This window comes from Lissotriton helveticus, chromosome 9, assembly GCF_964261635.1.
Source record: "Lissotriton helveticus chromosome 9, aLisHel1.1, whole genome shotgun sequence".
NCBI lineage: Eukaryota > Metazoa > Chordata > Amphibia > Caudata > Salamandridae > Lissotriton > Lissotriton helveticus.
In genome coordinates this window covers 162,967,196-162,995,104 of record NC_136070.1, presented here as the reverse complement: position 1 = coordinate 162,995,104, position 27,909 = coordinate 162,967,196, and the positions used below count along the sequence as shown (strand labels likewise).

At 44.4% G+C, this 27,909-nt stretch overlaps 1 protein-coding gene across 6 annotated transcripts in view; it reads left to right on the top strand.

Moving 5' to 3' along the window:
• MDGA2 (MAM domain containing glycosylphosphatidylinositol anchor 2) overlaps positions 1 to 27,909 on the top strand; it is a 1,540,171-nt gene that overhangs the window by 148,016 nt on the left and 1,364,246 nt on the right. The window lies entirely within an intron of this gene.

Genomic DNA, 27,909 nt, shown 5'->3' with positions numbered 1-27,909 from the left:
TTAACCTGGGCTTCTATGGGAATTCACAAGGGCATAATATCAAGCCCATTATCGCCGCTTTAGCTCCAGTTTCCTGCCGATAAACGTGGCGATAATGTATCGCCCTTTCTTGATAATATGGCCCCCGGTTTTAGACAACTTTTAAGTCTCCCGCTAGAGAGAACATTCATCTGGCTTTTCATTGAGGTCTTCTGCTATTTTCCAATCCTCACATTAAGCTATTATTTATAAAGAATTGAGTTGATTAGGGCTGACGCTGGAGCAGGGCCGGCCAGTAAGTTTTGGAAGGAGGAGGGCGGATGGGACAAACAAACACACACACACACATACACATAACACTCACAACCATGCAATTACATTCGCGCGCACAACCACAAAAACATTCATTTGCAACACTCTTTCCCAAACATTCATACGTGCACGCACACACACACACCAAACAATTTAAAAAGAAAACAAAAGACACTTACCCTCAGCCAGTTCTGTGCTGCCTCAGCGGTTCTAGAAGGCTTGGGACTGCTGCCTTCCCTCATTGCCAATGAGGGAAGGCAGCAGTCCCAACGTCATCATAGAGTGGAATGGGGTCAGTGAAAATGCTGACTCCACCCCACTCTGTGATGAAGGGTTTGACACTCGACCCTGGGCGCTTCAGGGCTTAAAACTGAAGCACTCAGGTGCAAGGCAATCAGTGACACTACCCCTCGTCACTGAGGGAAGGGCATCCGCAACCTTTGCTGAGATGAGAATATCACGCCCACCGGAGCTGTGACTTTCTCAGCCCAGCAAAGTTCATTTCAGGCATCCAGCAGCCAGTGCTAAATGCGAATGTCTGGCTCCTGGCTGCTTGAACTGAAAGTGAACAGTGTCTGTCAGGCTTACCTTTGTTCAGCCTGACAGACACTGTTCCTATGGGGCAAAAGGTGGAGGGGTGCAACCTCTCTGCCCAAATGGACCGGCCGCTCCTGCGCTGGAGATAAATCCTCAGATTTCTAGGGCACTTGCTGCCACTAAAGGGAAATCCATTGGCAGAAATTCCTCCACCACTGGGATAGAAATATAAAGCAAATTCCATTGGTGGATTCTAATTTGGACTTCCACAAAGGGCAGACTATCCATTACCACCCATCTCGGATCAGGTCCGGACAGTATCACACTGAACATGTGCATGGACAGCACAGCATCCTTCTGCATGTGTCTTGTCAAAAGGGCAGAACCTAACCTAGCACAATGTATTAATATCAATAAATATCTGAAGTGTATGACAAAAATGAAATAAAATATTCAGTATGCCAAAAGGAAATCACAATGTGGAAATTTTTATATTTTATTGAAGTAAACATCAAAGCATACTCCACTTTGAACATATTATCAGACCCCCCAGGATATTGCGGCATAGATTTGCAAATTTAGCGGCACAAAAATGAAAATTTAGCGGCACAAAAACAGAAATTTAGCGGCATTTTTGCGCCACTTTAGTGCACTTGTAATCATTCCTTTTCAGCCTTAAATCAATGTAAACAGATTTAGCAGAGTATACCACTGTGTAATAGGCATGTTTAAAGTGTTTGTGTAGTGAGAATGCCCCCATCTGTGCTGTTACCGATGCAGCAAAACACCTGGGGTGCTGCAAAAGCTAAAAGGGTCATACATCAGAGTGCTATTAGTGCATCATATCAACACGGTGTAGTTAAGGTGCCACCCGGTGACTAAATGGTGATGCAGCACATGCCCTGTTTACCCAAGTCCAGACACCATCACCCCCATTGAGACCCAGTTGTTTGCCTTTGTGTTGAGTATAGCTGAGGTATGTGGTGACCAATATTAGGGCAGTCGGATTAAGCGGCTGTCTTGTTTGGCTGAGCACATTAAGCACTACAAGTACCAGAATGCTTTGGGAGGCTAGCAGCTGTGCTACATAAAGTGCCAGCGCGCCTTGAAGCATGCTGCCTGATTCTGAAACACTAATATGAGCTGTTATCTGCCCCATGGCTCCGATTAGGAGTCAGGGACGGTGGTAATCCCCTGATGGGATACCACTCTGCCTGATCATGACTGTATTAGTGTTCCCACATGGACTTAGTTACCATAGGTGCAGCAGGTGCAGCAGGTGCAGAGTCTCTGGGGCCCAGAGACCTGAGGGCTCATTGAATCCCCACAGTGCTGTATTTTCCCACCTCTACAGCAGTGAAAAGGGCCCTTTTCCCTGCTTCCACCAAGGCTCATGGCATCTTTTCTACACTACTGTTTCCACACCTGTATTGAGTGGCAACCGTGAAAATAGAACGGATTTTATTGGCCAGAAAAAACAACGGGTAATATTGCTTAAGGGTCGGGTAGGGGGTACGGATGCAAAAAGCCCAGTTGAACCCCTGTCGAATCTCCTACGGCACGCAGGGAGTGTGGATTACCCCCTCCTGCCCCCTCCCTACAGCAAACCTGTGCTGCCCCAGACCCCTCCTCACCACATCCCCACAACCCCCTTTCTCCCCCCCCTTTCCATTTACCCGGAAGGTGTCAAACCCTGAAGAATGAGGGTTTACATGCGCATGTCTACTCGGTAAACCTGTATCCACGCTTTTGTTATTCCACATTCCTTGGGATTCAACTGGTAATCGTGGGGTACTGTAAATTACGGGAGTGTAGCCTGTGCACTGCTGTGACGCTCTTACGTGAGCCCTCAGCTGAACTGCACCGTTTTGCAGGTTCATATTTGCCGAACACTGAGATTCAAAGGCCAGGCTGCAGGGTCCTTGCTGCTGAACCCCCACGAGCTTGGAGGGACCACAGAGTTTTAAAGAGCCAGCCCCCACCACCACCTCCTGTCCTGTATTGCTCAAGGGTCTGTCTGCGCATGTCTAACCCAACCCTGCGCCTCTCACAGCATTGCCAGGAGTATGCAGATATTGGACGTCGGCAGACACGTGACTCCTGAATGTTGATCTGTGACATAGAAAGAAGAAAGGAAATTAAAATGTACACAGTGTGCAGCGTGTCATGGCACACAAACGGACGTCTGAATATTAGTTGGAGCCGGTAGGAGGGAGAGACTTGTGGCCTGCACACAGTGTGATTGAAGCTGCAGATGTCCTATCTATGGCAGGAGGAGCACGATTTAAGGGGTGGGGTGGAGTGAGGATCGTTCTATAGAAGGGCAAGGGGATGGGTGGGGGGAGGGAGGGCAGAGCGTACTCGGGCTTAGTAGCTCTAACAACATGGAATTGGAGAGGAGGATGTGGCGTAAAGAGAAAAATAGCGACTGGGGAAGCACAAAATTCTGCCATGTGGGGCTGAAATGCAAATTTTGCGGGCAGTTTTGAAAAAATCACGACATTTTCACAAAACTGCCGATTTCGTGATTTTTTTGCAAATTGCGAAATCGCGAAATCCTGGAGGGTCTGTATTATGCTTCCTCTTCGAATAAGGAATGTAAACCACGAAATAGGCGTACAACTTATAAGATGTGTTTCTTGGAATGCCACTGTGTGTTAGGGCTGGGTATGCTCAGACGTGAGTCCCAGGCTCTCCACACCACTGGAGTCAAGCTATCCAGGCTGAAGAAGGCTGATAGCAGGAAACCGGTCCTTGGATGCTTGATTCCGGTCTGGGAAAGACATGGCTTGGTAGTTCGGACTGGACTGTTCCCATGAGGCACAGGGTCAGAGCTGATTTGCATATAGCCAGTGTCTAACCCAGGGTGGTGTGGAGTGCAAAAAACGATGGATTTAGGCCCAGATCCTTGTACTGGGGTGAATGTATGACATTGTTCTACGTCCATCAACTGTGTTTTTTGCAATTTTCACCCCGAGTGGGCTGGGTATGCTCAGACGTGAGTCCCAGGCTCTCCACACCACTGGAGTCAAGCTATCCAGGCTGAAGAAGGCTGATAGCCAGAAACCGGTCCTTGGATGCTTGATTCCGGTCTGGGAAAGACATGGCTTGGTAGTTCGGACTGGACTGTTCCCATGAGGCACAGGGTCAGAGCTGATTTGCATATAGCCAGTGTCTAACCCAGGGTGGTGTGGAGTGCATAAAAACGATGGATTTAGGCCCAGATCCTTGTACTGGGGTGAATGTATGACATTGTTCTACATTCTGTCCATCAACTGTGTTTTTTGCAATTTTCACCCCGAGTGGGCTGGGTATGCTCAGACGTGAGTCCCAGCTCTCCACACCACTGGAGTCAAGCTATCCAGGCTGAAGAAGGCTGATAGCCGGAAACTGGTCCTTGGATGCTTGATTCCGGTCTGGGAAAGACATGGCTTGGTAGTTCGGACTGGACTGTTCCCATGAGGCACAGGGTAAGAGCTGATTTGCATATAGCCAGTGTCTAACCCAGGGTGGTGTGGAGTGCAAAAAAACGATGGATTTAGGCCCAGATCCTTGTACTGGGGTGAATGTATGACATTGTTCTACATTCTGTCCATCAACTGTGTTTTTTGCAATTTTCACCCCGAGTGGGCTAGGTATGCTCAGACGTGAGTCCCAGGCTCTCCACACTACTGGAGTCAAGCTATCCAGGCTGAAGAAGGCTGATAGCCAGAAACTGGTCCTTGGATGCTTGATTCCGGTCTGGAAAAGACATGGCTTGGTAGTTCGGACTGGACTGTTCCCATGAGGCACAGGGTCAGAGCTGATTTGCATATAGCCAGTGTCTAACCCGGGTGGTGTGGAGTGCAAAAAAAACGATGGATTTAGGCCCAGATCCTTGTACTGGGGTGAATGTATGACATTGTACTACATTCTGTCCATCAACTGTGTTTTTTGCAACTGTGTGTTAAAGCATCTGTTATTTATCAACATAAGAGCCTGATTTAGATATTAGTAATTGGATTACTCAGTTACGAAAGTGAAGGATATGTCACCTGATATATTATAAGTGCTTTATGTCCAGTGCCTCTGGAATTATGATGCAGGAGATGGCCAAATGATGTGGCAGGGTTGTGGCAAGAAATTACAAATTATGTGGCATTGTGAGGCACATTTTTTAATAGTATTTATTCCTTCATTATTTTTAACTTTTTACACTTAAAGCTGTCTGGGCATTGGGTGTAAATTATTAGTACCAGTTTAATACCCAAATATAATAATAAGCAACAAAAAGGTGACCAGTCAACCTTTGCAAAAGGCATTCCACTGCACGGTAACACGCGCCACTGCATTTTTAGTAACATTTCAACTGTTTGATTTAGAAACAAAAATAATTATTTGTTAAAATCTTCAGATTAAGCAGCAGATGATGGATTTTGTGGCAAATGCGGCAAATCTATACTCATGCAAAAATCAGTGCAGCTACAAAATTGTAAAATTCAAGTGGCCCTGATTATATCCCATGGCCCTTGTGATTAGGTGGATCAGTCACATTTCTGATGAGCACCTGCCTCCCAAACTCTAAATCAGGCCCATGTCACTTTTAAGAATTTATTTCCTAGAGTATTTTGCCCACATTGAAGCTATTACTCGTTAGGGTGTTGATGTGCTAATGCATTTTTGTTCTTGACAATTTCAGATCTGCGGAGTGCTGTTGACTTAAAAGTAAGGTAAACCTCAATGCCAACGTAATTATTAGAAAAAAAATCAATACATAAAAACAACGTAACCAAAACATTATCTAATGTGTGGCAATTGAAAAAAATGCATTTCCAGCTCTAAGCTGTTCCTGCCAACATGAATAGCAGTGAAAATACTGAAGCAACAAATTATGGGATGGACACGGATCACTGAATTCAGGCAAGGGTTATTTTAAAGAGATTTAAAAAGAGATTGATATGCTATAATAAAGACAGATCTGTTGCTGACACTGCAGTGCTTACTTCATCCAACAAAGCTAGGTGACTCTCGAGGCGATTTTCAAATGCCATTCAAAAGTGACATTTTCCACAACATTGTTTTAAATCTTTTTAAAGCAAATCATGAGCATATTTATCAGCTAAAGGAGCTAATTTTAAATATGTATTCTTGATCCACTATATAGAGAAAGAATACATACTCCTCAAAGATACATTATTTTATTTTCTTTGTGTAAGATTCACTAACAAGTCAAAATCTATTTATTTATTTATTTATTAATGCCATTTGTAGAGCGCGTACAATTACCCTTGGGCGTCTCGGCGCTATCTTGTGTATAGAATATGGAATTGAGTTCATGTGTTTTAATTATAGTAATGGTCAGTACATCAACAATATACTTCCAACCAGATAAAAACCTATGATCTATCTGAACTCCAGGACCCAGAGATATCACATATAATACCTCTCTGTGAAGGTTCTGTTGGAACCTTCATATATCCAAATGACAGTGATTCAAATATTTAGTGGGTAATCTGAAAATTAACAAAAATGTGTTACTGCAGGAAAAAGTACCAAACAGCAGAGGACATAGAAACAGGAATGTAAACCCTTTTGTCCTGTAACAATGGAAAATGCATTGCAGAATTGATCTCTTTGAAGATATAGTATCAATAAAAATTCTGTATAATTGATGCTTGCTCAAGGTTGCAAGGAGACACAACAAGTTCAAAAATGCACATTGTTGGTAATCTCAACAATACAACTACATGCATACTAAATCACTCATCTATATTAGGCCATCAATATCCCTCACTGACCTAGCAGATTGTTACCTTTCATTCCTCTCTCTGTCTATTGCCACTTTGCACACCGACATTAATGAATACTCTGCCAATGGTTCATCACCATCGTCACGTTCCAAAGGCATACATGAAAGGCAAACAGTGGCCCTGTTATATAGCCAAAGTAAATATTCATCCTCAAAAATGGATTCAAATAACACAGCAATTTAACTTGTAACCCTTGAGATGGCCCTTATTGATCCCTTTGCTGAAAACAATAAACACATATAGAGATTTATGATCAGCCCTGAGCACCCACGAAATTACCCAATGGAAGAACATAACATACAGAAAAGCAAGTGCCTCTAGCTCGATAGCCATATAATTCTGCTCACAAGCATTCGGAGCCCATTGTGCAAAGGCAATCCTGATTATCTTGTGTTAGACCTGGCATCCTTGGCGTGGTTTCCCCTTATCTTTTTGCCTCTACCTCCTGTATTTTTGATGCTGTGCTGGATTTCGTTTTTGCTGGTTTAGATACTTTGGGCACTTTGCCACTGCTGATCAGTGTCAAAGTGCAAGTGCTCCCTGTATAAATTGTTACTGTATTTGGTTATCTATGATTGGCATATTTGTATCACCAAGAAGTCCCTGGTAAAGTGCACTGAGTGTGCCCGGGCTGGTGATTCAAATGCTACTAGTGGGCCCACAGCACTGATTGTGCCACCCACAGGAGTAGCCCTAAAATGGTGTCTCAGGCCTGCCACCGCAGTGCCTGTGTGCAGTCTGTGAACTGCCATGTCCTCCTGGCCAGTGTCCCCACTGACAGGCCTAACGCTTCCCTTTCTGTGCACATTGGACACCCCTATGGAAGGCCCAAGGTACCCCCCCTGGGCAGGGGGCAGTGAATGTGAAAGGTAGAGCATGTACTGGTGCAGGTGACATGCTCTGGTAGTGAATTACAGCCATTTTTGTTTTTCACTATTGTAAGGCTATCTTGCCCATAGGCTATAATGGGGAATGCTGTGTACAGTGGTTACCTGCATATCTTCCCATAGGAGTAAGATAGGACATAACATTCTGGAATCCCTGAACTCAGAATTTAATAACACATCTTTTAGGAAAGGTGGTTTTTAAATCCTGTGTTTGAGAACAGCACTTTGTAGAAAGGGGCTGTTCCCTTGTCTGACCTTTCTGTGTTCGTTGGCTGTTTGTGAATTGACTGTCTGGTTTGTGAGTGACAGGGCTGGGGGATTCCAGGAGACAGAATGGGTCCACCCAGTAGTGAATAGAGACATCTGCATCTAGATGTGAGGGAGGAGTTGCACCTGGGACCTGAATAGGACTGTGCCTGCCACCCACAGTGCTGGCTCCACCCCCTGCGGTGCTTCTGATGTCTCTGCCCTGCACTGTGAAAGGAGAGAAGGAATCATGTCAACAAAGTGCTTCAGGGCTGTGCTTTCCCACCACAATGCTGGGTCCACCTCCTGCTGGGCGGCTGATGACCCTGCCCCTCTCTCTAAATGGAAAGGAGAGGCCAGGAAAACAAAGTGCTCATGGAACACCCAGAACTGGTTCAGACCGGGCTCAGAGCCCTCCTGTACAAAGGGAACAAAGACCTTTAGGGGTATAAGTACAGGACCCCAGACTACAGAAAATTAGATCATCTTGGAATCAAAAAGGAACCTCTGCCAAGGAGAAAGCTGGAAGACTGAAGAAGGAAGACTGACCCACTGTTGCTTTGCTGGACTGACCTGCAATTGCTTTGCTGTGGGTGGCACAATCAGTGCTGCAGGCCCACTAGTAGCATTTGTCATCACCAGCCCTGGCACACCCAGTGCACTTTACTAGGGACTTCATGGTGATACAAATATGCCAAACAGGTATATTCAATCAGAATAACAATTTACACACAGAGCATATGCACTTTAGCACTGATCAGCAGTGGTAAAGTGCGCAGAGTCCTATTGCCAACAGCCACGGGTCAGGAAAAATAAGGGAGGAAGAAGCAAAAAGTTTGAGGATGACCCTGCAAGAAGGGCCAGTTCCAACACAACCCCCTTCCAGCCTAAAGCCAGGGTAGACCAAACGATACCTCGATGGGATTCCCTGCTTAAGGCGATAGAACTAGGAAACTGGCCCACACAGCAGGGCAGTCCTGTTCTACGCCGTCCTAAACCCAGTTGGATCACTCTATCCATACTCCCAGAGTCCACCATGCCAATCCATGTGGAAACCTTCTCTTCACCTGTGGACACCACCTGTACAGCACCTAACCTTAATTTACTCACAGGTGTGTCCCAACAGACCGACAGCAAGCCACAGTGACCACCAACAGTGATCAGGGATGAGACCCAGGCCTCATGGCTCTCAAACCCCTGTGGCATCAGATGGTGGGGGGCAGTAGCCCCAGGTGCTTGGCACCCTTTGTCCACTCCCTCTCTTGTCAGGTCAGGTCTGACATCCTGGCACTGACCCACCAGTCCCGGACCAGTATCCGGCGGCTGGACAAGAGGCTGAGGTGGGCTTCCCCACACCAGGTCCTCCTCTTCCTTGGGGCTCTGTACCCTCCCACCTGGAGCGGTACCCCCTTCTAGAATAGCCAGGGCACCTGTGGCAGGTGTCCCGCACCATTCGTCCACCAGTTCAGGGGTGCTATCCTGCAACTGGTTTTCCAGGTCAGGGGGGATACCCCGGGCCTGGCCCTCAAACCTAGGCTCCCAAGCCTCCAGGTCAGACAACACCTGAACCTGGCTTCCCCACCTAGGGTTTAACCCCTCAGGTTGTACCGGGGTCAGAGGCGAGGACTCCCTCCCTCTGTACCCCCTTCCAGAGCGCTGCACCCTCCCTACTGGAGGGGTACCTCTGGGAACCATATTGGTCAGGACACTGGTTACAGATGTCCTTCATTCCAGGTCAGGCAAATCCTGAACCTGGTCTCCCAACCCAGGGACCAAAACCTGCGGTTGTGCATTTGCCTGGCACGCCAGGACTTTTGGGTACTCACATAGTACCCCCTTGAGGGTGACACACAACTCATGTGTCCTGTGACAGTCTGCCTGGCGCAGATCTCCCGACCCCTGTCCACCTGACAGCGCGGGAAGATCCCACAGGACAGAAGTGAGGTCACCATGGTCACTCACTGGGGACTCAGCCCTTCTGACTGGTCCCTGACCCACTGGTTCTCCCACTGGGGACTCCTTCCCCCTCTCACCCCTCAGTCTGGACTTCTGTACCCTCCCAAGTGGAGCGGCACTGCCAGACACCAGAACTGATGGAGGCCTGGTTACAGGCACTCCCCGTTCCCCAGACACTAGGAGATCCTCCTCAAATGGCCTACAAGTACAGTCTAGGTCCCCAACCTGGTGTTCCCCTAAGGAACCCTCCAGGCCCTGAGACTGGGTTTCGGGCACCATGAGACACACCGTCCCACACTCATTCCTTCTCCACAGAGACCGGACATGAGCCCCTACACCCCTCCCACTACACTGGGACCTACCTGGGCTACACTGAACCGCTTCCACCTCACAGGTCTGGAAGATATCTAAGCCACTCCTTTTGGGATCACTCCCCAATGCCTCCTCAGACTCTCTGGAATCCACCAAGAGGTCTGCCTCCAACGCAAGCTCTCTGGGATCAGAGAACTGACACTCCACCGGGTGTTGGCATAGCTCTGGAAAACAGGGACCTAAAATATGCTCTCCAACAAATGAATCACACAGCCCCCCACAGTTGTTAACCAAGCTACCCTTTGCCTCACCGTCCAGTGCCTCACACAAGTACCCCACACCACTCTCCTGAGACTGGCAAGACAGTATCTGACTGTCTCTGTCACACAACCCACACTCTTCTGGCTGGTCTTCACACACACACACCAAGGTTTCTACCATGGGGGAACCCCTCTCCCTGTACCTCTCATCTAGAGTCAGTAGAGTGTCCCTCCCACCACTAGGAATATGGTCCCCTGTGCCAGTCCCCCAATCTACTTCAGGGACACTGCACTCCACTGGAACTACATCATAAACCTGAACCCCCTGGTGTATGTCGACCCCCTCCCTCAAGTCAGGCACCACATCTCTGGGTGTTTGTACCTCTCTCTCCGCACTAATTATCATAATCATGCTGCCACCATCTGAGCTGGACTCCACCTCCAACTCAGCAAAGCTCTTTCCTTGAGCGTCCCATTTTTCTTTCTGGGCTAAGGCCCACCGGATCATACCTTCCTTGCTTAGCCGGTCTAATTCTCTGCACCTTTGCTCAGTAGCAAGGAGCCACTCATCTTTCTCTTCCTCACTGTCAGAGAAGTCCTCCTCCTCAGAATCATCTGCTAATGTTGCTTCCCAAATTCTGGCCTCATGGGAATACAGGCATGCCTCAAGATCCCTCCTTGTGGAACCTTTCTCCATGGGCAGCCCCCTCTTCTTGCAAAAGGCTTTTATCTCCTCTTCTGTGTAGATGCACAGGTGGAAAAAGTTGACTTCCATTTTGGCAGGATTTTACAGGTGCAACACTAGCCAGAGTCTCAATATCCAAAAATAATTCCAGGAGGACACCGGAAAAAACAACAGTATGTGGTGGCGTAGTGGTCTGCACTCACTAGTGATGTACACCAATTACTGTGGGTCAAGTACAAATACAAGTTCAAATCCCACCGCCTGACCACCAATGTTAGATCTGGGGGTCTCTAGTTGGGAGAGGTAGGTACCACTGTCCAAATAGGGACCCTTGCTTATAGTCAGGGCAAGGAGATAACCCTCTAAGATAACCCCTGCTCACCCTCTAGGTAGCTTGGCACGAGCAGTCTAGGCTAACCAGAGGCAATGCGTAAAGTATTTGTACCAACACTCACAGTAACACAGTGAAAACACCACAAACTGACTCCACAACAGTTTAGAAAAATAAAGGTATTTTTAATCTAAACTACACAAGACCAAAACGACAAAAATCCAACATACACAGTTCAAGAATATGGTTTCAAAAAGAGTTCTTAAGGTTGCGTTAGAATTCTCTACATTGCGATAGAATTCTCTACTGATGCGTGAAAAGTTCACAGTTGCGTCACGTTCACTCACAGTACTTTTTAGTTGCAACAAAGTTCCAAAAGCAGAAGCTGGTGCGGTAGAAAACAAGCGATGCGTTGCTCCTGAGACCCTGGGGAGGTGATGCGACAGCCCCGCTGCAGCAGCGGGCGTGTTGCGACGAATCCGGTCTGTATGGGGAGGAAGGCCACTTGTATGGATTCCGATGCGTAGGTTCCGTAGGAAGTCTGTTCTCGCAAAGGCACGATGCGACGATCTCGTAGGGGCTGCGACGATCTCCGGGGCGACGATGCGCGGTCCAGCGGGGATCCTCTCTCTCGCAGCTCCTCGATGCGTTGATTCTGCGACGATGCTCGCAGCGACGTGATGCGGTCCCCAAGCAAGCGGTGCGGCGTTCTCACCCAGCGACGACAGGCTCTGCGACGATACTCGCAGCGATGTTAGATTCTCCCGCACCGGTCTGGTGCGTCCCGCAAACGAAGGATGCGACGTCTCTGGCAGCGGCGTCAGGCGCTGCGACGATCTCGACCTCCGTAGCGGCGGGAAACTTCTCGCACTGTCGGGGATGCGCTCCGCAAGCGAGCGATGCGACACTTTTCAAGTTCAAAAGTCACTCAAGCTTAGTTTCAAGCTTCCCAGCTCAGGTACAACTTCCAGAGGCCCCACAACTGGATCAAGCACTCTAGGAAGGACAGAACTCTCTCAGCAGAGTTCGGGGAAGCTGGGGGTGAAGTCCTTTTGTTCCTGGGACTTCAAAACAGGGAGCCAGCTCTTCTCAGGCCCTTGGAGATTCCTTCAAGCAAGGGGACATAGCACAAAGCAAAGTCCTTCCCCTCTCCTTGGTAGCAAAGCAACAGGTCAGTTCAGCAGAGCAACAGCAGGACAATCTTCCTTCTTCAGTTTCAGCTTTCTCCTTGGCAGAGGTTCCTTCTTGATTTCCAGGATGATCTAATTTTCTGTTGTCAGGGGTCCTGTACTTATACCCCTAAAGTCTTTGTTCTCTCTGTGCATGTGGGCCCTGAGCCCGGTCTGAACCAGTTCTGGGTGTTTCCTGAGTACTTTGTTTTGCTGGCTTCTGACTTCCTTTCAGAGTGAGGGGCAGGGTCCTCAGCCGCCCAGCAGGGGGGTGGAGCCAGCATTGTGGAAGGCAGGCACAGCCCTATTCAGCCCAGGTGCTAACTCCTCCCACTACTCCAGTTGCAAATGCAGTCATTCAGCCTAGTGCTGACTCATCCAGGGGAATTCCCTCCTGGGGAATTCCCCAGCCCCTGTCACTCTCAAACCAGACAGTCAATACACAAACAGGCCCAGGCACACAGAAGGGTCATACAAGAGAACAGCAACTTTCTAAAAGTGTTGTTCTCAAATACAGGATTTAAAAACAACTTTTCCCAAAAGATGTGTTATTAAATTCTGAGTTCAGGGATACTAGATACTTATGTCCTATCTTGTTACTATGGGAAGAAATGCTGTTAACCACTGTAGCCAGCATCCCCCATGTTAACCTATGGAGCAAGATAGCCTTACAGTAGTGAAAACGAAAATGGCTGCCATTCACTACCAGAGCATGTCACCTGCACTAGTACATGCTCTACCTTTTACATACACTGCACCCTGCCCAGGGGGGTACCTTGGGCCTTCCTTAGGGGTGGCTGATGTGCATGAAAAGGGAAGGGTTAGGCCTGGTCAGTGGGGACACTGACCAGGAGGACACGGCAGTTCTAAACTGCCCATAGCACTGCAGTGGCAGGCCTGAGACACCATTTTAGAGCTACTCCTGTGGGTGGCACAATCAGTGCTGCAGGCCCACTAGTAGCATTTGTCATCACCAGCCCTGGCACACCCAGTGCACTTTACTAGGGACTTCATGGTGATACAAATATGCCAAACAGGTATATTCAATCAGAATAACAATTTACACAGAGAGCATATGCACTTTAGCACTGATCAGCAGTGGTAAAGTGCGCAGAGTCCTATTGCCAACAGCCACGGGTCAGGAAAAATAAGGGAGGAAGAAGCAAAAAGTTTGAGGATGACCCTGCAAGAAGGGCCAGTTCCAACACGGTGTTTTTACTGTGTTACTGTGAGTGTTGGTACAAATACTTAGCACATTGCCTTTGAAATGCCTGTCTGCTCGTGCCAAGCTACCAAGGGGGTGAGCAGGGGTTATCTGAAGAGTGGTTCCTCCTTACCCTGACTAGAAACAAGGGTCCCTATTTGGACAGTGGTACCTATCTCTGCCAACTAGAGACCCCCAGTTCTAACATCTTTGTATTGTTAAATCGAGATAATACTGCACCGAGGCTCTTCAAACTTGGATCAGTGATAATACTTTTTAGCAATATTATTTCCCTAAGGGAGTATTCTACACTTACACTTTCCCAAATGTTTAATTGGAAGCTCCTTACCTTTCTTTTAAAATATTTTCAGTAAATCTGCTATCTTTGCATAGACCTACACAAAATGTGTATAACATTTAGCTAGCCACCGCCATGATCTTGCATCAGCTTTGTTTTTGGGATTAGTTATCTTCTCCATTGCATCAATGTCAGATGTAGCTTAGTTCTTTCACTCGATATGACAGGTCCAAAATAGCTCATTATGCTCACTCTAAATTCGTGTTTTTCCTTCTTTGTAATGCTATTCAACCTTTGCTTCCCATATGCTTCTCTCAGAACTTTCATCATGTTCATGCAAACCATAGACATACAGCAATATGATCACGAAAAGCATTACTTTGACCACTCCTTTTAAAACATTCCTAAAGATAATAGTGGAAAATGTCTGCTGCAGAAGCCGCACCAAATGACATCTTAACAAACTGGAAAGCTTCCAACAGTTTTATGAAAGCAGTCAAAGGACAACACCTGTCAAGACACTTTACCACATAATATGCTGATGAGAAATCCATGACAATATACAGGCTTTCACCATCCAGTAATTGCCGTTGTTTTCCAAAATTTGGGGAGAGAATGTCTGTCCATTCCTAAATTCCTATTAAGGTGACGAAAATCCACAAATATGTGTGCCATTGCCACGTTCATTACCACACAGAACCACTGTTGTAACGATTCTAACACTTCAGTCTCACCTGTGTATGGATGAAATACATGACACATTTGGATTCATAATGAATTTCAGTAATACTCAAGGAAATGTATAGGTTTGCTTTCATCTTTGCATCTGCAGTGTAGAATTGTAATTGTGTAAATTAAACCCAAATATCAATTTCACATTTACATTTGATTTTGTTTCTCCACAAGGAAAATATATTTTCAAATGGAGATACATTTTTCTTGCATATGCAGCAATTTTGGGCATGTTTCCTCTCCTTTCTCAACATTGAAGGGCAGAAAACCTTGACCTTGCCAGGACATTCTTTATGGATTTCAATTTTCAAAGAACAAAACAGTTTATTGGTCTCTCCTGCTTTCAGCTGTCCAGGCAAATCATCCTTTTTCTCTCAAATCCATAATGCCATATATGCATTGAATTTCAACAGCAGTTCTTTCCTCCTCTTTGACCTTACACTACCACAGTGTGCGAGACCCATGTTCTTAATGCCAGTGAGCTAACCTAGTGCGGTAAACAATCGACAATAAGTTATTTGAGATTTTTCCTGCACATTCTAAATTGACTTACTGAATAAACAGGCTACTCGTGCTCTGTTCAGTAACCTCATTCTGACCACTACTTAGATCTATACATTCAAAATGCCTAAGAGAAAATCAGTGTTTTGTAAAAAGAAGGCCTGCTGAAGATCAAATTACACAGACCGTTCACATGATTTCTGAACATGCTGAATGAGAACTGGGGACACTCTTTGCCGGTCTTGCTGGGGGCACCACTCATCTGCCCTGTTCTGTCTGGTGGGACTCTAGTTCCAGGCTGCCACACTTGCCGCTTCACCGCTGCCTGCCTGATGAAAATACCCTTGTGGGACAACAAATCCCAGGGTGCAACTTGCCTGTTTCCCGCTGACAAGGGAAAGGTGCCCACATCACGCTTAAAGCGCTGCCTCATCTCCCGTGGCATGAGATGCACCTGGGCCACGCCCAGGTGAAGCCAGGGCCAAAGGCGTGCCCTTCTGCACCCGTCAGAGCCCGGAGGAGGCTGGGCTGGGCCACCCCCTTTGGTCCTCTGACTCCTGCTCCATTTTTACTCCTTTTTCATATCTATGCCATGAGACCTGGCAATATGTTGTGGTGGCTATTGTTGACAAGAAGGGGTGGACCTCTAGTGCCAACCTATAATGTGGTTAGAGCCTATAGCTTTTAGCCCCTTCAGTGGACTGCTCGCCATTAGAATAATGTTGGAAGTCACCAGCGCCTAAAGAAAAAGGAAACTAAATTAAGTAGGACAGAACTCTTTTTTCTGCTGGACCAGATATTTTGTGCTCCACCAAACAAGGGGCAGGCACTTGGGAGGTATCATTTATAACATCTAACCTTGGGTCACCTTTGCCTCTTTTTATTTGACATTATCCAGATTTTTTCCTAATATCATAGTACTTTTTATTGTAAATTTTTAATGTCTGACTGAGGTAGCTCTGATTTTATTAATTGTGTAATTGTATTAGGTTTTCTATTTTGTATGCTTGCTTTTTATAGTATTTCATACTACAGAATCTATTAGTCTGCCCCCCTCTTTTTAAGGTTTTTTAAGGTTGGATATAATATACTTGCTAAGGGATAGAAATGGTTAAGCGTAGGGCATCAGACTAAAACTCTGTAACCGACTTCCCATGCACAACTATCTTATTGGTACCTTATTGTTACGAGTGGTTGGTGCGATCACAGATGAAATAGATAGGACAGAACGCCGCCTATCGTTTGGACCACGTATGGCAGCGGGAGGGCAAGTAGGCGATAGCAGCATGCTGGTAACAGAAGGGCATGCGCAATTGCAGGAATAACTCATAGTGAGAACCAAAGGGCTTCTGGGGTCTCTCAAGGATCAATAAACCTAGAGCTTAATACAAAAATTAGCCCCCCATGCATTCATTCACCTGATGGATAACCAACCCCAAATAGAAAGAGAGGGTGCAAGAAGCAGCAAGTAATGGTGGGCAGTAACAAAGGCAAGAAAGGATCCAACCAGAGGCCCACAGACCCAGCCTGTAGGAGCATAACTGACCAAGACACCTCCTTAAATATACAAACTGCACAAATTGTAACCATTATAGTAGTAAAAATAGAGGAGTTGTTAAATCCGATCCGTGAAAAACTTGATAAACTGTCCAAGGACATGGCTAAGATTAGTGGCTCACTTAGGAATATCAGTATTAATACCAGGTAGGGGAAGTATCCAACAAGGGGGTGGTCAATTGAGCTGCTGCCACATGTAATTGTTCCCTAAGATAAGGTAATAAGTAAGGTGACAAGTAGAGAACTAGCGGGGGATTTAACGATCCAGTAAATGCAGGTTGTAATAATGGGATAACTAAGCAAGCAAATAATATTACCCTAAGACAGCAGGCCTGACAAACCAATTTCAGCAAGTTCAAAGGGACCTGGAATATCCCCCCATAAAATATTCCAAGATATGAGATAATGTGGCATATGAGGGAGGAGTTGATGTATCTCTAAACTTACCACCTGAATGCTGCCCTTATGTGCCACGTTTTGTTACTTGGCAGTAACCTATTCGGGCAATGGGAATTGGACTTATGAATTAAAAAATCTCCGAACTAAGATGACTAGGAGTGCACATGGGGTTTTTAGATTTGCATCACAACTAGGAAATCGCCATGTAAAGGAAATGTTAGCAATATATAAGGCTAGATGTGTTGCTTCCGCCCTATATGGTGCTCGGGTGTGGGGACATAACTGTACCCAGACCCTGCAGCAAGAAGAACATTATTTTTTAAAACGCCTCTTAAGTTTACCCCCTTCAGCATCTACTGAAGTAATAGACCAAGAAGTAGGACTAATATACCTAACCAATCTGATTGGTATGCGGCCGTTGCTGTTATTGAGATCTATTTGGGCCAAAGACTAAACTAATTTTACTAAATTCATTATCAAGGATTGAATACTCCTGGATAAAAAATCACATATTCCATGGTTAAAATACATTAGTCATATATATATAGTAAATTATTTAAGTTACAAATTCATGTAAACCCGGGACATTAGATAACGTTAACTAAACAAGAAATTAAGGATTAATTTTTGGCTTACAAAACAGAGACTCGTATGAGAGTGGTAGGGAAGCAATCTACTTTTATATTTTACCAAACAATTGAATCTAGCAAGGGAATTCAAGATTACCTGACTCTAGTGACTAAGCCTTCACGCCATGTTGTATCAATTAGGTTGAAACTAGGAATAGTACATCATCTAGTCGCTTTACCTGCAATGAAAATGTCTCCCCTAGATTCTGCCCCTGTAACAAGCAATCCAAGGAAAGCACAATGCACTTTATGTTCTTTTGTGAATTATACCTGTATTTTAGGCGTTATTATTTGAAACCACTTTTTATAACATATAATGTGAGGACACATCCTGCTATCAAACTACTTGTTGCACTTAATGATCCTGGGATATGTTTTTATTTTGCTTTATATATTTTAAAAGCAATTAATATAAGAAAAGGCATTGTCCTCTGATAATTGATTGACACATACTTTGAAATGGAATATCTCATGCATGGCTGGAAATGTTTTTAGAATTGTATTTCAAATCTGTAACTGCTTTTATGGTTGTCTGTACATACCGAATAAAGCTTATATTGAATTGAATTGATAATTGTCTTTATGGTGCAGTGTCTTGTAGTATAAATTATTAAGTCTAGACGAATAAGACCTTAAAGTTACAGAAATCATTTCAGTTAGCTGGGTATCCCAGATGGGGTGCAAAAATTAAGGTGTGCCCTAAAAGAGATTACAACTGTTTTGGTAATGCTGTCACTTTGTCAGAGGAAAACTCCTGGAATTTATGAAAAGAAAATACTGCATGTTCTAAGTTTTGCAGCTTTGACTGTTGGAAACACTCCGTATTCTTCTTTACTTCTCATCCTATGATGCAGAACTTGAAATGGGAAGGTTTCACTGCACACAGATGTTACAAGAATAGGCAATATGGACATTTACTGTTTGCTGTGTTATCTCACAAAATAAAAAACATGAGGCCATAATTAGGTTAGACTACAATAATTGCTCTGTTCTAGCAATCTCGAGCTTAATCACTCTATGATTTATTAGAGAGAGCTGCCTGATTGAAGAATTATTTTTAACTTCTTTCAAAATTATGATAAAATTATGCATCAGGTTCCAGAGACAAATGCACCTTGTCGGTTTGTAAAATGGAGAAGGAATTACTTTTTCCTCTTTCTAAATCTTGCTATTTAGCACAATTGCAGTCTTCTCTTTACTTTATTAGGCATAATGCGATGCCTTATGCCTCAGTGCTTGTTAACCCCTTCGCTCCGGCGGCTATTCCGCCGCAGCGCTAAGGGGGCTCGGCGGCGGCGCGGCGGTCCCGTGCTCGTGACGGAACCGCTCCGTCACGGCACGTGGGTGAGCTGTGCTTGTGACAGAACGGTTCCGTCACGGCCCGCCCGCTCAATAGAACGCGCCGCGCAGGCGCGAAATCAGGGGCGGCGGCCGGGCCGTGACGGAACCGTTCCGTCACCAGCACAGCCCACCCGAGGCTCGTGACGGAACGGTTCCGTCACGAGCATGGGAGGGGTTAATGTGCTACTGGCAAACCTTGCACACCCACTAAATATATTCTCTCTAAAATTATACCTGTTATTTTACGAGGTGGATGTACAGTGTGGGAAATTTATTTTCTACAGTGCCGGTGTTCATTTGCAATGTTTTTCTTCTCCCCCTCCCTTGATGATCCCCTGAGAATGCACATTGATCAAATGTAACTTCAAGGCTATGCTCTTCGTATGTTTCAAGGTTTCCAATTGATATGGAAAGTGCACATATGTAGATCATGTGTTTTCAATCATAAAATGGAGGTTGTTATAATAAAGAGCCTTGTGGACTGACCTGAGTGTACTTGTTCACATATATAAACCTCTCCTTCAAAATATTTCTCAGTTGTGTCTTTATACTTACAGTGGAATTCTGCGGCCTTTTTCAGTCTATTTCTGCTCTCGCGCCTTTTACATGGATCTGGTGTTGTGATCTAAAAGCAAAAGTCTTTTCTTGCTGATGTTCAAGTATTCCATACTCTCGCTCTAATCTGCTCTAATCTATTAATAAACCTGGTTGCTTTTAAACAGAGGATTGGTCAGCACAGCTTCGAAGATGGGATATCCTCTTAAAACGAAAGTGCATTACAGTGGAATTTGCGGCTTTTAGTTAAAACTGTCTCCAAATCATTTAATGCTGGTGCTAAAAATATGGGGCAAAGCTGAGCAATCAGCTTTTGGTTGTGTCTGCTCTTCCCGGGTCTTCTCTTTTGTGTCTGGCCTCGAATAACAATATCTAAAAGATTGCCATGCAGTTGTCGTCTTTTTTCAGATATGGAATTAGAGAGGAGCTGCAAAGGAGAAAAACATGTTTGTCAAATTATGGAGGCAAATCTTCCTTCCCTAGATTTTCAGATGCAAAACAGGAAGTGCTCAACAAATGAAGTGTAGGGTTTCAAAAAAATGTGGAGACCCTACAATGAACAATGGGCGTACCTGTGCAAATTTCGGTTTGCAGGCATGTTGTCCCGGGCACGTATGTAGCCACATTTCTAGGATTAGTATTTCAAATCATGAATTTGAGCACACGGTTTCTTTGTGATTAACAATGATGGGCCTACAAGTGCACACTTTATAAAGTTGTTCTCAAATAGCCCCATGGCGGAAACATATTTTTCGCTGTTTCAAAGCAGTACTTTTCTATCAGATAAAATTATAAATGTAACAGAGTCCAGGATCGTTTTTACAATGCAGATATGAATTTAAAATATTACTTATTATCCAAAATGGCAACAGTCACAATTTTATGTGCTTGAAAAAACTGCAATAAATTGAATCAACACATGTTTGCCCATATTATCAGTTAGAAACAAGTTCACTAAATACAAACTGACTGATTAGGACCTTATTACGATGTCGGGATGATTTGCCTCCCACCGACACCGTTGTGGTCTCAGGACTAACTGACCTCTGGTTGGCGGTCCTGACACCGCAATTATAATGCGACTGCACAATGGTGCGGTCGCATACTCCCATTTCCCCATGGGAGCTCGTGCTGCGGCCATAAACTGGTCACAGCACAAGCTCCCATAGAAAAATGGGAGTTTGTGTGAATCCCTGCACCGTATGGCAGGCACCTCACAATGCCCCCTCAGACCTCAACCGAAGGCTGCAAGGCGCACAATGTTGCTTTACCGACATACTTTCCAGGTCGGAAAGCCCGACATGGAAAGCCTGTCGGAAACCGGCATCATAATCCCAACTGTAGAAGTACAGTCAATTGGGATTACGTGCTGGTCTCCGACTGGCCAACAGGCTCCTTGAGCCAGAGGGAATCCAACCGGAATAACTGGCCAGTATCACTTTCGACTGCCTAGATTGTAATTAGGCGGTCGGTAGAGAAACCGCATTGAGGCTCGAAAAACCTTTGATCTACGGTCAGAGGCTTTCTGAGCCTCATTGTAATCGGGCCCTTAATATTCATTTCTGAAATAATTTGAATCAACTGATGATTAGGCAAATACATTCTGCACACATGAAAATGGAAGCACAAACATGCAAAAAATCATTTTTATAGTCACACATTGTTCACAATTTAGACCAGATGTTCTCTTGTTTTGGTAATTGATATTTTGTTCATCTTAAGGTTTTCAACTAGGCTATACACTTGACAGCACGAGGCAGTTTTTAGAGCACATAGCCACTTAATAAAAACAAGCAGTGGCAAAAAGGTGTGGCATTGAAAAGTTGGTTTGATTATTTTTGTTTTGTTTATGATTTTATTGAAAGCATGTGGCACAAAAATAAAAAGGAAAAAATTAAACCATATTGTTGCGTAAACCTAAGCACCATATGCTTGAAAATAACGTACATTTGAATAATATTCAGTGATGAAGCCGTTGAACTAGTGATGTTTTTAAAACCATAATCGTTTAAACCTTTAAGCTGCAGCATGCAGTATATAAATATATATGTATATATATATATATATATATATATATATACGCCAAAGCCGTCACACACTCCAACCAGGACAGCAATCACGGACACAAGATCTGCTGCAATAAACCTCCGTTTTATTTCACTCGGGTCTAATGGCAAGTAGCACTCAACGCGTTTCAGGAACACTCCCTTGTTCACGAGTGCCTGTGTTCGCGGTATATATATAACGTAAAAAGAAACTCCTTCCAGACCTCCCGGACCCATGAAGAGTGGCACACACGCCTGCGGAGTGAACCGGCAATTTCTTGTAGAAAAAATCCTCAAATAAGCGTGCTCTCAGGAAAACAACACACAGCAACTTGTAAGGGTGTCCTGTTGTTTATTCACAACGCGTTTCACCTCCAAAAAAGGCTTGATCACGTGAATATGGAAGTCGCCATGCCAAACAATAAATACATCAGGTAATCATAAACATCGAAATAGGACTCACATGTCTCTGAAAGTTAAAATGCAAATAAACATGTTGGAAGCCCAGGAACGCAACATAGATGTGCAGAAAATGGTATTTACAATAAACAGCAATTGTAATCACATCCTGTTTTAAACAATTATATAACCAATTTTTTCGCTATCGTCATGATTACATGCCGAAAGTTTTGTATCTGCAACTTGAAAAAATAGTCATATAATCTGAGACGCAAGTATCGTAGCAAATCATGCGTACGAAAATCAGATGATCCGTGGCTATACATAACCTAGCACACGGTGTAGCCACAGTGGCCAATAAAGTTCTATTGTGAACATGCAGCGCCAGTTACTATGTCTGACACGTGATAATGTGTCAGGCCACAAGCTTAGTGGTGCATACCTATTGAGTGAAACGCATCTCGCGTATGTGTGTAGGGACAATAAAGTTATGTGCAAAATGATATAATGCAAATGAAACGGGTGGGAACTTATGTCCGGTATGGTAGCCCATCAATACGTTACAATATACAGATTCCCATTGCTTGCTAGAAATAAAGCAAGGGTGTCCCTGGAAACTACACCAGCAAGATGGGAAAAACACCTACGGATAGAGCAAGTGCCTATCCCAATATGAGCACCTACATCAAAGCTAAAGTATTGCCAAGTGGCCAAAATGTCTCAGCTTGGTGAAAAGTGCCAGGGATGGCGTAAGGTCAAAAAGTAAGTCTATAACGAGTGAGGTTACCCTTGTTGTATTGTGGCACATAGTGACTGCGAAATAGCATCCTGGTGCTCGAAAAGAAGAAGAGAAAGGTTAGGAAGCCCGTGAAGATAAGTGCTGGTGACTAGGGCTCCTTCCTTTCCTCCTGAAAAAAGAAAAGAAAGAACAAAAGTTAAAAAAGCAGCTACTACAGATGCCATAAATACATACTTTGAAAAATTCTAGGGCACAGAACTACTAAACATAATACAAGGATAGGATGAAGATGCAGGCAAAAAAATAGGCAACAATTAAATTTTTACATTTTCAGGTGGACTGATAATTCTTCCTCCTGGTTCAGACCCCTGTGCTTTTAGTTTGAAAATCAATTATCAGTTTGGACTCTCTTTGTCTCAACTTAAGGACTCTGTTACCTCCCCTAGCGTTTTTGACAATTTGTTCGAGGATGATGTAACTGAGGTCCCTAATGTTTGGGAAATGTCTTTCTCTAAAGAGGCAAGCAACAGGGTATTTGGGGTCGTAGTTGTTAATGGCCCGTGTGAGTTCCAAAATGCGTTTCTTAGCCATACATGTGGCGCTACCAATGTACCACTTGTTGCAGGTACATATGATGGCGTAGATCACAAATGTGGAACTACAGGTAAGAAATTGGGTAATGGTCTTCTCTACTCCATTGTACTTAACCTGTTTACAACTTTTGCTGTAGGCACAGGCCTAACAGTGGCCGGAAAGGATAAAAGCCTTCAAGGCCATGCATATTAGTAGGAGGATTAACTGTAATGTCACTGTGTACGAGCATGTCCCTGATATTTCTGCCTCTCCTATAGGTTATGCTCTGTCTCTCTGGGATGCTGTCACCAATCACATTGTCGTTTTTTAGCGAGTTGCTGTGTGTTGTTTTCCTGAGAGCACGCTTATTTGAGGATTTTTTCTACATATATACATATATATATATATATATATATATATATATATATATATATATATATATGCCACGAAAGATCCTTAAGCTGAAAAGAACCAGAGGGACACCATGGGGTACTGCAGGAGGGAACTTTATTTAACGAGCCTTGGCATGCCGCGTTTCGGCATTTTGCCTTTTTCAAATGCCAGCTCTCCCCATAAACTTGCAACAGTTCCTTTTATTTGCCTTCAGTCGCCCCGCCTTGAATGGCGATTCTGATAGGTCGGGCCAAAGTCACAAATAGATCTGTAGTCCGTGTAGTGAACTACAGATCCCAACATGCACTTCCCACCGCATGTAAGGTAAGTTATTTTGCCTGGCAATGGAGTAGTCCATTATCATCAGGATACTTGAGAGCGCTGATTGGGACTGTGGCAGTCAAGGTTAACAAAACAAATAACCCTCCCGAGACCCCAAAACGCCTCAAACCGCACAGTCCCGCTCCTACGATGGCCTGGAAAACACGGAAACAATGAACCGGCCATCCTTCGTGAAGTCACAATCTGCAATCTGCAGTGGCACAAATGTTGAAGGCGGGTGGGGGGGGGGGGGTCAGAGCCTTTCCATACCATGGAAAAATGTGAGAGTTGCCGAAGCTGCCCGGCTGACTCTGACCTCTTGCTGAGACGGGTCTCCTCCTTTGTGCGCCCTGGGCTTGCGCGTACCATATGCCAGGAAAGATCCTTAAGCTGAAAAGAACCGGAGGGACACCATGGAGTACTGCAGGAGGGAACTTTATTTAACGAGCCTTGGCATGACGCATTTGGGCATTTTGCCTTTTTCAAATGCCAGCTCTCACCACAAACTTGCAACAGTTCCTTTTATTTGCCTTCAGTCACCCTGCCTTGAATGGCGATTCTGATAGGTCGGGCCAAAGTCACAAATATATATGCTCCACAGCACCTTTAACCATGTGGTGCACTCCCAGGCAGGTGCAAGTTCATGCGGGGGTGCTCCCGCATCAAAATATGAAGATCCACTCTCTCTCCACCACGGCTTTTGTCAGGAAAGACACGCACTCGCGGGGGCTTGTCACCGTTAATTTATTGCAGCAACTGAGCACAAACTAAACAGACGCGTTTCGGTGTAAACCTTTCTCTATACATAGAAGGCGGAAGCCATGATGAAGAGAGAGTGGAGCTTCATATATATATATTACTCTTAAACTTCCTTTACTACTACCTACCCCATAACCCTATAATTACCCTTTACTACTGTCCAGTGCTAAACTCTAAAATCACCCTTCCTCTCTGTACCACTGCCCACCCCTTAGCCCCAAAATTACTCTTATGTTCCGTTACCCTTGCCCACCCCAAACATTAAAATTACCCCTACCTTCCTTAAGCATTGCCCACCTCTAAACCACTGAAATTATGTTTACCTTACTTTAGCACTTTCCACCCTAAACCTCTAAAATGATTCTTCCCTATACCACTGCCTATGCCAAAACCTTAAAATTACCCTTACCTCCCTAAATGTAAAATGTCCATTTTCTCCCATTACCACTGCCCACTCCTAAACCCTACAATTACCCTTAGCTCCCTTTAACACTGCCCACCCAAAACCCTAAAATTACCCTTAACTCCCTTTGCCACTGCCCACCCCTAAAATTCCCTTTACCTCCCATTACCACTGCCGCACCTAAATCTATATTCTTTTCAAAACATATGTAAGCATTTATTTGAAAACTAAACTTCTGGTGGTAAAGGCATGTTCAATAAAGATACAAATACTTACCTTCATGGTACTTTTTGTGTGGTAATAAAGTATTGCATGGAAAAGACTTCATTGTAAAGGCTGGTTCCCATGCAAACGGTGATGAATTTATTCATGTAGAGTTTTTGGTACTGGATGCTTGGAAGCTTATTATGTTTTTTTTTCAAGTGAATGGAAAGCCATATCTGCAGCGTTTCTTTTCAAATGAAATGTATAAAATATATTTCTTTGAGTACACAGTTTGGAGTTAAGTTTTTCACCCATTACCACTATTGCACTATGGTAATAAGCAATAAGACAGGGTGTTCACAATCCAATTGGGTTAAATTCACATTTTTTTTTTACAATATAGAAAAGCTGCTTGGGCCAAAAATAAATGTTGTAAATGTAAATGAGGTTTAATTCCATCAATTACAATCTTTAGGTCTGATTCCACATGTATACATTCGAAAAGTCATTAAAATCACTGTCAGAGTTCTTTGACATTATATGGGATTCACAAACAATTCTGAGAATAATCGCACTAATCTACCATTGACTTAGATTTTCAGGATTCGAAGGTGGCAATATTTATTCATGTAGATTTTCAATTAGTGCAAGAGTATAAGGAGTAGGTCATATGGAATTGTGCATTTGACAATGCACTATTTAATCTTCTCCAGAGAAAGAATGAATTTTCCCTGACGAGAGACACGTTTCCCAACATTGTGGTTAAATGAACGGATATTCTCTTACCTTTCCCACGCTGGAAATGTGTGTACAACCGTGATTCATTGGCTGGAAGTTATGTGCAAATCCATGATCAGATTCTACCTGTGTGTACAAACAGTGTTACAGTAAGGCCACTGTAGACAGCTGCCTTACCATCCTTACTCTATCACAAGAGGCCACTCAAGAGCACCATATTGCACCAAATTGTCTTGTTGGTAGTGAAGGATGAGGAGAGCTATGCCGATGCCCAGAAATGTAGCAGTTTTGGGGTTCTCGTCTTCTACTGAACATTGGTGAAGCTAGAGTGCTTTTTGCTCCACCCCTAATGTTGACCCTAATGATTTTAGAGTGTGAAAAAGTGGATTATTGGTTGATGTAAATAATGGTGCACCTCAAGTAATAATGTCACTATTACTGTTAGCTCCAGTCAAGGTTTCAGTAACTTGAAACTAAGCTCACCCTCTGAAAGCTAACGCACAGAGATGACAGAATTTGCTTGATAGAATGTATATGGTATTCCTAAGTATCAGAACAGTTCAAACATCAAAAACAAAACACAATACAAATCACACTCCAATATATAAATATGGAACATATTTTAAGGAACAAAATGACACCAAAATGACAAAAACCCAATACAGGGGATTGTAGATATGAATTTTCAAATTTCAAATAAAAATAGTGGCAAAAACTGGAAACACCAACCGTAGGCAACTGGTTGTGCCTGACTGGGACAATGTCAAAAATTAAGGCCTACTGTTATCTATCGCCAGACGGATAAAGGCAAAGGATTTGTTACCTTCTTTTCTTAGAAACAGCTCTTGACATTTATGGTTCATCAATGGATTTGTCAGCGTTCCAGGCAGTAGATGGATGCCAAATCTGGGCTCAGCTGATGATGGAGGTGGAGTTCAGGTGGACATGTTCTGGAGGTCTTCGGTGTCAATTAGATCCTCATCAACAGCAGCTATAAGGAGGCTGTGGGATGGAGTCAAGGTGGCCTCTGCATTGACAGGTCCCGAGGTTGAGTGGAGAAAGTAGTGGAAACTACAGTGAAGACAGCCCCAAATGTGATGCACCCTCAGCAGGTCAGCGGGCTAGTTGGTCCCATTTCTCAACAGTTCTCCAGGCAAAGAAGTTTGAAAAAAGTTTTTAAGTCCCAGGTTGTGGGTTTAGGCAGCAGCAGTACATTCTGATTCACTGCAATTGTTTCAGGATCTCAGGAACACTTCAGGACTCCCTCCAACATAAGCCACTAGTATGTTTCAGGGCACATCCAGTAGACCTTCCGAGAAAGAGTACTTCTTGTAGCTTTTGTGGATATGTAGCTTAACTGGAGGTCATCCAATATATATTTGGAGTTCACCTCTTATTCCTGGGTATACATAGGAGCAGGTCCAGCCTCTTAGGATTCTCCTCACTTGTTTCAATAAATGGTGCAGTCTTATTTCTGTTTTCCTTATGTCCAGCAGTGTTCTAGAGTGTGTCCACAGGCATGCCACCTTTATGTCTGTTACTAGTCTGTGAGGGGTAAGTTCCTGAACCTTTCTGACCAATAGGAAAACCACTCTCTAGGGTAACTCTACCCCCTTTTTCCACAGTTCCTGTGTACCCTGCAGTAACTCTACCCCC